At 37.0% G+C, this 11976-nt stretch overlaps 1 protein-coding gene across 1 annotated transcript in view; it reads left to right on the top strand.

Moving 5' to 3' along the window:
• The window catches only part of LOC133664587 (oocyte zinc finger protein XlCOF6-like), a 335370-nt gene that overhangs the window by 98011 nt on the left and 225383 nt on the right, over positions 1 to 11976 (top strand). The gene's annotated exons all lie outside the window — the stretch shown is intronic.

The following is an 11976-nucleotide window of genomic DNA, read 5'->3' as shown; positions in this document are numbered from 1 at the left end:
TGAGGAAATGGCATGAAGAGGAAGATGACAATATAATGTCACTTGGGCAATGATGTACAGAACAGAGGAGATTTAGTTCATTTTAATTTTTGGTTTTAGGCGATTCTTTTTTGTTGTTGTTGTTAAAAAAAACCTCTCCATTATCCAGCTATTGATTTCTGGTAGCTGGTTAAAAAGAATAATACAGAATGCTTAACTTTAATAAATATAATGTTTCCAGTGATAAACACAATTGGGAACTGACGTTGCCAAGAATCGAACCCACGTCTTGAAGAATAAAAGGCCAATGGACCTGTTGGAGGATTCAGTGGTCTCGTTCTCGCGAGACTTTCAATTGACGGGTCAAAGGTCGAGAGGGATAAACAAACCGAGAAAATGACTTCCTTATTCTCGAGTGGTGTTGATTTGGAAGCAAATGTCGACTTTTAATATTTTATGCGATGGAGTGTTGACTCCTTGAGAGCTTTTTTGTGTTGTTGTGGATTCAAGGCATTCAGAAATAAAAGAGATATTACTGCCGGGACTTTTGCTGCGTGGGAAATGGGAGTCCAAGCCAAGAAAAGCGAACAAGAGGTGAAGGAGGAAAAGGCTGAGGACTACCAAAACACTTTGTTAGTAAAAGACACTGTTAACTTTTTGCCAGACCCTCTCTTTATTTCTGACTGTTGGGTAGGAGAAAAGGATGGCATGGAGCTCTGGCCGCCTACCATGTACTTTGATATAGGCATGTACCTTGGTGTTACACACATGTACTTTGATATAGGCATGTACCTTGGTGTTACACACATGTACTTTGATATAGGCATGTACCTTGGTGTTACACACATGTACTTTGATATAGGCATGTACCTTGGTGTTACACACATGTACTTTGATATAGGCATGTACCTTGGTGTTACACACATGTACTTTGATATAGGCATGTACCTTGGTGTTACACACATGTACTTTGATATAAGCATGCATCTTGGTGTTACACACATGCACTTTGATATAGGCATGTACCTTGGTGTTACACACATGTACTTTGATATAGGCATGTACTTTGGTGTTACACACATGTACTTTGATATAGGCATGTACCTTGGTGTTACGCACATGTACTTTGATATAGGCATGTACTTTGGTGTTACAAACATGTACTTTGATATAGGCATGTACCTTGGTGTTACACACATGTACTTTGATATAGGCATGTACCTTGGTGTTACACACATGTACTTTGATATAGGCATGTACTTTGGTGTTACACACATGTACTTTCATATAGGCATGTACCTTGGTGTTACACACATGTACTTTGATATAGGCATGTACCTTGGTGTTACACACATGTACTTTGATATAGGCATGTACCTTGGTGTTACACACATGTACTTTGATATAGGCATGTACCTTGGTGTTACACACATGTACTTTGATATAGGCATGTACCTTGGTGTTACACACATGTACTTTGATATAGGCATGTACCTTGGTGTTACACACATGTACTTTGATATAAGCATGCATCTTGGTGTTACACACATGTACTTTGATATAGGCATGTACCTTGGTGTTACACACATGTACTTTGATATAGGCATGTACTTTGGTGTTACACACATGTACTTTGATATAGGCATGTACCTTGGTGTTACGCACATGTACTTTGATATAGGCATGTACCTTGGTGTTACACACATGTACTTTGATATAGGCATGTACATTGGTGTTACACACATGTACTTTGATATAGGCATGTACTTTGGTGTTACACACATGTACTTTGATATAGGCATGTACCTTGGTGTTACACACATGTACTTTGATATAGGCATGTACCTTGGTGTTACACACATGTACTTTGATATATGCATGTACCTTGGTGTTACACACATGTACTTTGATATAGGCATGCATCTTGATGTTGAACACATGTACTTTGATATAGGCATGTACCTTGGTGTTACACACATGTACTTTGATATGGGCATGTACCTTGGTGTTACAAACAAGTACTTTGATATAGGCATGTACCTTGGTGTTACACACATGTACTTTGATATAGGCATGTACCTTGGTGTTACACACATGTACTTTGATATAGGCATGTACCTTGGTGTTACACACATGTACTTTGATATAGGCATGTACTTTGGTGTTACACACATGTACTTTGATATAGGCATGTACCTTGGTGTTACGCACATGTACTTTGATATAGGCATGTACTTTGGTGTTACAAACATGTACTTTGATATAGGCATGTACCTTGGTGTTACACACATGTACTTTGATATAGGCATGTACCTTGGTGTTACACATATGTACTTTGATATAGGCATGTACTTTGGTGTTACACACATGTACTTTGATATAGGCATGTACCTTGGTGTTACACACATGTACGTTGATATAGGCATGTACCCTGGTGTTACACACATGTACTTTGATATAGGCATGTACCTTGGTGTTACACACATGTACTTTGATATAGGCATGTACCTTGGTGTTACACACATGTACTTTGATATAGGCATGTACCTTGGTGTTACACACATGTACTTTGATATAGGCATGTACTTTGGTGTTACACACATGTACTTTGATATAGGCATGTACCTTGGTGTTACGCACATGTACTTTGATATAGGCATGTACTTTGGTGTTACAAACATGTACTTTGATATAGGCATGTACCTTGGTGTTACACACATGTACTTTGATATAGGCATGTACCTTGGTGTTACACATATGTACTTTGATATAGGCATGTACTTTGGTGTTACACACATGTACTTTGATATAGGCATGTACCTTGGTGTTACACACATGTACTTTGATATAGGCATGTACCCTGGTGTTACACACATGTACTTTGATATAGGCATGTACCTTGGTGTTACACACATGTACTTTGATATAGGCATGCATCTTGATGTTGAACACATGTACTTTGATATAGGCATGTACCTTGGTGTTACACACATGTACTTTGATATAGGCATGTACCTTGGTGTTACACACATGTACTTTGATATAGGCATGTACCTTGGTGTTACAAACATGTACTTTGATATAGGCATGTACCTTGGTGTTACACACATGTACTTTGATATAGGCATGTACCTTGGTGTTACACACATGTACTTTGATATAGGCATGTACTTTGGTGTTACACACATTAAGTTAAAGTTAAAGTACCAATGATTGTCACACACACACTAGGTGTGGTGAAATTTGTCCTCTGCATTTGACCCATCCCCTTGATCACCCACTGGGAGGTGAGGGGAGCAGTGGGCAGCAGCGTAGCCGCGCCCGGGAATCATTTTTGGTGATTTAACCCCCAATTCCAACCCTTGATGCTGAGTGCCAAGCAGGGATGTACTTTGATATAGGCATGTACCTTGGTGTTACACACATGTACTTTGATATAGGCATGTACCTTGGTGTTACACACATGTACTTTGATATAGGCATGTACCTTGGTGTTACATACATGTACTTTGATATAGGCATGTACCTTAGTGTTACGCACATGTACTTTGATATAGGCATGTACCTTGGTGTTACACACATGTACTTTGATATAGGCATGTACCTTAGTGTTACACACATGTACTTTGATACAGTCATGTACCTTGGTGTTACACACATGTACTTTGATATAGGCATGTACTTTGGTGTTACACACATGTACTTTGATACAGGCATATACCTTGGTGTTTCAAACATGTACTTTGATATAGGCATGTACCTTGTTAAAGATTAAGGAATCAGTACAATCATGTGAACTTTACAATGCGAGAGACTCAGATTTATTTTATCTTGCCGACCTACCCGAGTACCTCCTTCGGGTGAACGTGCCGCTGCCCAGGAAGCGGAAACGCAGAGAAATACGATCCGGCCCACTGGTAAAGGTGAAAGCCTGGTTGGCACTTTATCCTGACCAGTGTGGTCCTCTGCACTTCCCCGGGAGTACAGTGATTGTTTTGGTCGCTATCTGTCACGGCGCGCGATTCGACCGGTCGGGTCTTGGTTGGTGCCCCTTATCTTGTATTTGTTGCCTTCTTGAGACCTCGGAAAATGCCTTTCTAGATATATAAATTTGTATTTACAACATTAATAATATATACAAATATAAAAATGCTTGTTCGAATTTTGCAAGACAAAGGCTATAATTTCACAAGAAAAATTTAGAATTTTGGCAGTATTATAATAAGAGTCGTAATTTTACTCAATGTAAGTCAAAGTTTTACAAGAAAACTCAACATTTGTGCAATATTATGATAAAAGTTGAAATTTTACTCAATAACTGTTGCAGTTTTACAAGAAAAGCTTAACATTTTGGCAATTTAATGAAAAATGATTTTACTCAATAAAAGTCACAATTGTAATAAGAAAACAAACATTTTGTCAATATTATAATAAAAATCTGAATTTTATTTAGCAAAATTATGACGGGGGTCATAATTTTATTCAGAAAATTTCACTATTTTACAAGAACTACAAAACAATTGGCAATATTGTGATGAAAGTCAGAATTTCTGATGACAAATGTCACCATTTTGCATTAAAACGTAATAATTTTACATAAAAAAGTAATGATTTTACGAGAAAATATTGCAATATTACAGAAACAGAAAGAATAAGAGAAATTGTGTCACGACTTGGACTATGGTGCAGTAAACTGCATGGATTGTTTTCCCGAGATGCAATAGAAACGGACCGGACATGGCGTGAAGGTAAATACATGTTTTAATTTATCTATAAAAAGTGCAAACAAAAGGCGCGCACAAGGCGGAGAACAAACTTGGCTAAGAAACAAAAACTACCACAAAGGCAAAACTATGGACATGAAACAAACGACTCGCTAAACGTGACATGAATAAACCAAAACTTACTTGGAAAGAAAAGAGCAGAGCAGCATGAACTAAGAAAAGGCATGAAGCAGTAAACATGGCCTGAAGCAGAGTTATACATAACCAGAGTGATGACAACAGAACAACCAACAGAAAATGACAGGCTTAAATAGTCATGTGGTGATTGAAAACAGGTGCATGAATCCAACACGTGAAACAGGTGAAACTAATAGTCGTCATGGTGACAAAGCAAGGGAGTGAAAACAGGAACTAAAAGAGTCCAAAAACCAACAGAACATAGCCAAACAAAACATGATCACAAGACATGACAAATTGTTCCCAATTTTATAAGAAAAAAGTCAACACATTGGGAGAAAAAGACTGCTTTTAGTAAAAAAAACATTTATTTGTAATTGGTATTTAATTTTCATTATTTACTTCAAGTTATTACAGTATGTCTATATATACACACACACACACACACACACACACACACACACACACACACACACACACACACACACATATATATATATATATATATATATATATATATATATATATATATATATATATATATATATATATATATATATATATATATATATATATATATATATATATATATATAATACATTTAGGCCAAAGGGGGCGCATTTCAATTCATTTCACACGCTTATTATTACATATGTTAGCCAGAGGGGGAGCACTTCAATATTTTACACACACTTGGTATTTCATATGTTGACCAGGGGGGGGCACTTTTAAAACTGACACAGACAATTTGAAAAATCCCTCCTTTTTGGGACTACCCTAATTTTGAAAGGTTTTACCACAAGGGGTGCAAATGAGACATTCTCTATTACATGCAATGGTTTTCCGTATTGGGACCATGATTTATGTCCTAACTTGTTTACACCTCCTCATATGGAAGGTACTTTTCCTTGTTGATGTCTCAAGAAGGGTAGAAATAAAGGAACACACACACACAGACCCACACACACACACTTGGATGACTACTTTTTTAATTTACTTGAGTCATATTACTCTAAAGTAGTTTTACTTGAATACAATGTTTGGCTATTCTCCCCACCTTAGTATGTATCACACATTGTTTGTTGCATGGAAAACTTTAGTTATTCCCCATAAAATGTGTTTTGCGTTCATATTTCGGGTGTCTTTGGATTTGCATCATTTCTTAAAGATAAAATCATGTCGTTTTTTTCCCGACCTTTTGAAAGGGATCACTTACAAAAACCAAAGTACCGCTGTACTGTATTTAACTCGGTTACTACACAACACTGACCATTAGCATCATCTAGTGGTCAAAGTGTGAAGCGGACCTCCTATAGGGGAGTGCGGCAGCTTAAAAAAAATAAAGAAAAACATTTCTCAAACTGGCTAAGTTAACTGCAGTTAGGTCAACAGCAAAAAGAGTCCAAGGAGTAAAAGGGAGGTCTAAAACAAAAAATGTGTGTGTTTTTTTTTTTTTGGATGTTGCACCTAACACGCCCCAATTGGTGTATTTGTGCTCAGAGTTATATTTATTTGCCTCAATCATCGCCAACTTGATATATTGCAAAGCTCATTTTTCCTTTAAGTGCGTAACGAACATGATGGATTTGGGACAGCACTACACTATCAAAACTCCAGCCCTCGTGAACTAAGCATGGAGTGTACATAGTATACATTAGGCTGACCATACGTCCTCTTTTCCGGGCGGGGTTTCTTAAATGCCTCAAATGTCTGGCATTTTGAGTTAGGGTTGCGTGTATTTTCAATGTACTTCCAGGGTTAAAAAGGGGTTAAACAAAACAAACTGTGGACATTCGTGAGGAAGGGGCAGAGACAGAGAGCGAGAGAGCTAGTGAATGGGGAGACGGACATGAAAACAATAAATGCCAAAACGTAAATGCAACTTCACAAATGATTTGCGGAAAAAGTATTTGTGTTTTGGTCCTGGCCGTGACACATGGGAAGCAGAATGCACTGTGTGCAAAGCAGGAACGTATATATCTGTGGCAAATAAAGGGCCAAAGAGCTACAAGCCCATATCCACACTACAAAGCACAAAACGGCTGTGCAGAGCGAGAGCTCGTCTGCTGTTTTTTGTTTAAATTTAATTAACTTGTTTTGAGGCATTATTTATGTTTAGATTATATACAAGAGGTTATTTTGAATATTTCTACCTCTGCACTTTTTTCCAAAACTGTGAATGTTACAGAATATAAGTGTGACTTACCGTATTTTGTTATACTGTCAAGCAGTGTTGGCGTTAACGCACTTTTTGTGTCTTTTTAACGCATTGAAATCAGAAAGGACGCAGATTTTTTCTTACCATTTGCGGCCCACAGCTAATGTTTTAAAGGCCCACGACACATTCTAAAAATACTATTAAAATAAACATAAATATAACAAAAGTGAAATAAAAAAGCTTACAGGTGAAATGTAATTTAGAAACAGTTGCAATGTTGACTAATAAAACAAAGCTGTTTTTTTTTTCTTTCAAACGGTCATTGCTCTATCAACCTATCAAACCAATTAAAGGTTCCGATTACTTCACATCAAATATTCAACTTTGAAAACTATTTTTGGTGGAAGATTTCACATATTTTGTGTGTTTGCCAAAAAAAACATAGTTTTGTTTGACAAAAAAAGGGCGGAAAACAAACAAACAAAAAAAACAACATAAAAAAACTAAAACATTTTGAAATGAGGAATAGATGTGAAGTTGATGTAGACTCCAGAGATTTAAGCGTTAAATATAAAATGTATGTATGCCCTGGCACACCATTATCATCATTTCATGACCCAAGCAAAACACTTTTTACACTTTTATACTGAAATATATACACCTACAACTTATTCAATAAAAACATAGAAAAAACTACCAGCAGCGGTAAAGTTTAGATCCATGAAGGAAAGAAGAAAGTGAATGAATGTTTATAACTGAATACATTTACATATGCTTACACATTTGTTTTCTTTTGTATTATTTTTTTAAATGAATGAAGTAACGTTTATGACAACCTTTTTCCAAAACACAACATAGAATGTGAGATATAACAGGATAATGCATACATTTGTCATTTGTTTTCAAAACGCTTACAAAAAAGTGGGACCAACAACAATTTACTGTGGGACCCCATTTTGAAAATTCCTAGCGCCAACACTGCTGTCAACAGAGGAGAAAAAATGCTTTATTTAAATAAATATATTATTTATAAAGCAAGTTCGAGTATCATTGGCAAATTTCCACCTAGTCCCGGCCTTGGCACGCATATATGTGTCCTCTTTTTGGGATTTCAGAATATGGTCAGCCTAGTATACATATTCAAGTGGAAATGTGAGATTTGAAACCTGGCTTATCCTTATCGGTCAATCTTCTTCTTCTGTCGTGTGTCTTTAGATTTTCAGCTCTGTTGAGGCGAGCCAGGTCAACGTGTCATCGTCCAGGTCAATCAGACCTTGTTCGCCATTCGGTGGCCGGTGTTTGGGGCAGCTAGTTACTATATGCTCTACTGTCTGGACTGGGTCTCCACACTCGCAGGTGGCATCTTCCGCAAGTCCCCACCTCTTCATTGCTGCTCAGTACAACATCAGCTGATACTTTCAAGGCCACCTGGGTCAAGACGAGATGGAGAGAACAGTGGAAGTTAGCAGAACCATCTAGGCTGCACCACTACATCGACGACCCCACAGACGTCTCCGGCCAGGAACTGCCCCGGAAACAGTGGACAACCCTCAACCGCTTGAGGACCGGCGTCAGACGCTACGGAGTATCGGTCAATGTATGGTTTGGTCAACAACATTTTTGATGAATGGGAAATGAAAAACAAACAAAATTGGTTTATTTGAATTTTACTTTGAGATAATAAAAGAAATAACATTGAAAAACAAAGTGTTTTTCAGTGTCAAAAAGCAATAGCCAAATTTGTTTTAAACCAGTTTGATTTTTATTTCATAATTTGTATAACAAATATAATCAGTCTGTAGAAATGCAGAAACTGACCAAAAACAGATGTTTATTTTTCATGTTCTGACACCGGCATCATAAGTTGCTATTCAAACCAAGACCTGGAACTGGTCCACAGATATGGATACATAGATGCCGCTTCCCACACCGCTGTCCTTTGGAACCATGCATCATCACGGCCGCCATCTTGAGCAGGAGTAAGCCCTGTCTATTTACTGCATTAGTCAATTGAGACAGAAGTCTATCGATGATTCAAATCATTGGCGTTGTTAGGCCTATTTTGGGGGGCTCAAGCCCCCCTAAAATATTTTTAAGCCCCCCTAAATAATTTGGGGATTTATTTTTTTATATTAATTTTTTTATTTATTTATTTTTTACAAACACATGCCGACATATTCATTATAAAGTGGCCCGAATATGAGTTTAAATAAATAATCATATAACCTGTCATTATTCACTCAGTTTCCCCTCACTTCATAGCGTAAGGTAGAGAGCCCCTTTAGTGCGTCGGTATCCAATCCATTCCACTTATTCATATAGAAAATGCCCACATCACTCAAAAACCAGTCCGCATTTTCTTTGCAACCTTGCTTGCGGTCCTTGGACTTGTTCATATAGAAAATGCCCACATCACTCAAAATCCAGTCCGCATTTTCTCTGCGACCTTGCTTGCGGTCCTGCAGGTGTACGAAGCACATTAGCACACAGCACGCAGGAAACAAGAAAGTGAACTAACACCCTCCCCGGATTACTAATAATCAAATGTAAACAATGAAATGCAGATACTTTTTCTTATACCTTCTGATCTCTATCTCTCTCTCTCTCTCTCTCTCTCTATGTCCACTACTTGCTGTCCATATCCTACCCCCCCCCCCCCCACACCCCTGATTGTAAATCATGTAAATAATTCAATGTGATTATCTTGTGTGATGACTGTATTATGATGATAGTATATATCTGATAGTATATATCTGTATCATGCATCAATTTAAGTAACCCCGACTTAAACAAGTTGAAAAACTTATTCGGGTGTTACCATTTAGTGGTCAATTGTACGGAATATGTTCTTCATTGTGCAACCTACTAATAAAGTCCCAACGGATGCAAAATGGACATAAGAAACTTTTTCAAGAAAGTAAGTATTCATCACAGCTTGTAGTAAAATGTATTAGCTCCACTTTACACCAGGTCTGTGTTTGACAAAAAGTTACATTCCCGCTCTAAAACAATGCTACTACTTAGTTAGCTAGTTAGCCTGAAATGCATCATGAAGGTCCTGGTTATTTATAAAGTTAAATGTGCACTCTTTTTTACCATTTGCTATCTTTGGGGTTACTTCCTTCTGGAGCATCAGCTGTGTTTCTCACTTTACACATGGAGGAGAACAGGAGCTGAGCTCATTCACGTATGACTATCATCAGTAGATAATAATACTAATCACTCCACAACCCCTATTGGCCTGTAGGAGTCAGGGCAGAGGCGCACAGAAAGTGAGAGGGGAGAGGCCTCTACTGGAAAGGTGAGTAGGAGAATAGTGATACATATAAATAAATATTAAAACAATTTTTTTTTAAATGGCTTATCGATAAGCCATTTGTTTTATTTATTTCTGGGTGTATCATGTTGACTATTGGTCCTCCTAATTGTCAATCATTCTGGTGATGTTACGTAAGGACATATATATATATATATATATATATATATATATATATATATATATATATATATATATATATATATATATATATATATATATATATATATATATATATATATATATATATATATATATATATATATATAATTTATTTATATAATAAATATTGCTAAATAAAATAACCAGGTAAGGGACTGCGAGATATTGGTGAAAAAAAACCCCACAAAACGTTCATGTAGCTAAAATATGGTGATCTCACCATATGGTATCATTAAAATACAAACATAAAGGAAATCTGACCTGTTGTGAAATAACGGTAACACTTGGCTCCTTTATGACTTTGAAGCATTCTTGTGTCCATGTTTGTAACACCAAGGTACATGCCTATATCAAAGTACATGTGTGTAACACCAAGGTACATGCCTATATCAAAGTACATGTGTGTAACACCAAGGTACATGCCTATATCAAAGTACATGTGTGTAACACCAAGGTACATGCCTATATCAAAGTACATGTTTGTAACACCAAGGTACATGCCTATATCAAAGTACATGTGTGTAACACCAAGGTACATGCCTATATCAAAGTACATGTGTGTAACACCAAGGTACATGCCTATATCAAAGTACATGGTAGGCGGCCAGAGCTTCATGCCATCCTTTTCTCCTACCCAACAGTCAGAAATAAAGAGAGGGTCTGGCAAAAAGTTAACAGTGTCTTTTACTAACAAAGTGTTTTGGTAGTCCTCAGCCTTTTCCTCCTTCACCTCTTGTTCGCTTTTCTTGGCTTGGACTCCCATTTCCCACGCAGCAATAGTCCTGGCAGCAAGATCTTTTTTATTTCCGAATGCTTTGAATCCACAACGACACAAATAAGCTCTCAAGGAGTCAACACTCCATCGCATAAAATATTAAAAGTCGACATTCGCTTCCAAATCAACACCTCTCGGTAATAAGGAAGTCATTTTCTCGGTTTGTTTATCCCTCTCGACCTTTGACTCGTCAACTGAGAGTCTCGCGAGAACGAGACCACTGAATCCTCCAACAGGTCCATTGGCCTTTTATTCTTCAAGACGTGGGTTCGATTCTTGGCAACGTCAGTTCCCAATTGTGTTTATCACTGGAAATATTATATTTATCAAAGTAAAGCATTCAGTATTCATTATTTTTAACCAGCTACCAGAAATCAATAGCTGGATAATGGAGAGGTTTTGTCAAAAAAAGAAAAAAGAATCGCCTAAAACCAAAAAATAAAAATTAACTAAATCTCCTCTGTTCTCTACATCATAGTCCAAGTGACATTATATTGTCATCTTCCTCTTTATGCCATTTCCTCAAGGTGACAGAAAAACATGATACAACCTGCCTATCATGTGATTCTACCATGTTGGCAAAATACAAACACACAATATATTTACATATATAACACATAAAACATGGAATTAAAAGTGAACGGTACCCATCCCTACCAGCAAGTGTTGTTGTACTGGAAACTAA

The sequence above is a fragment of the Entelurus aequoreus genome, linkage group LG14 (genome assembly GCF_033978785.1).
Source record: "Entelurus aequoreus isolate RoL-2023_Sb linkage group LG14, RoL_Eaeq_v1.1, whole genome shotgun sequence".
Lineage (NCBI taxonomy): Eukaryota > Metazoa > Chordata > Actinopteri > Syngnathiformes > Syngnathidae > Entelurus > Entelurus aequoreus.
This window is presented reverse-complemented; position numbering and strand designations above follow the sequence as displayed.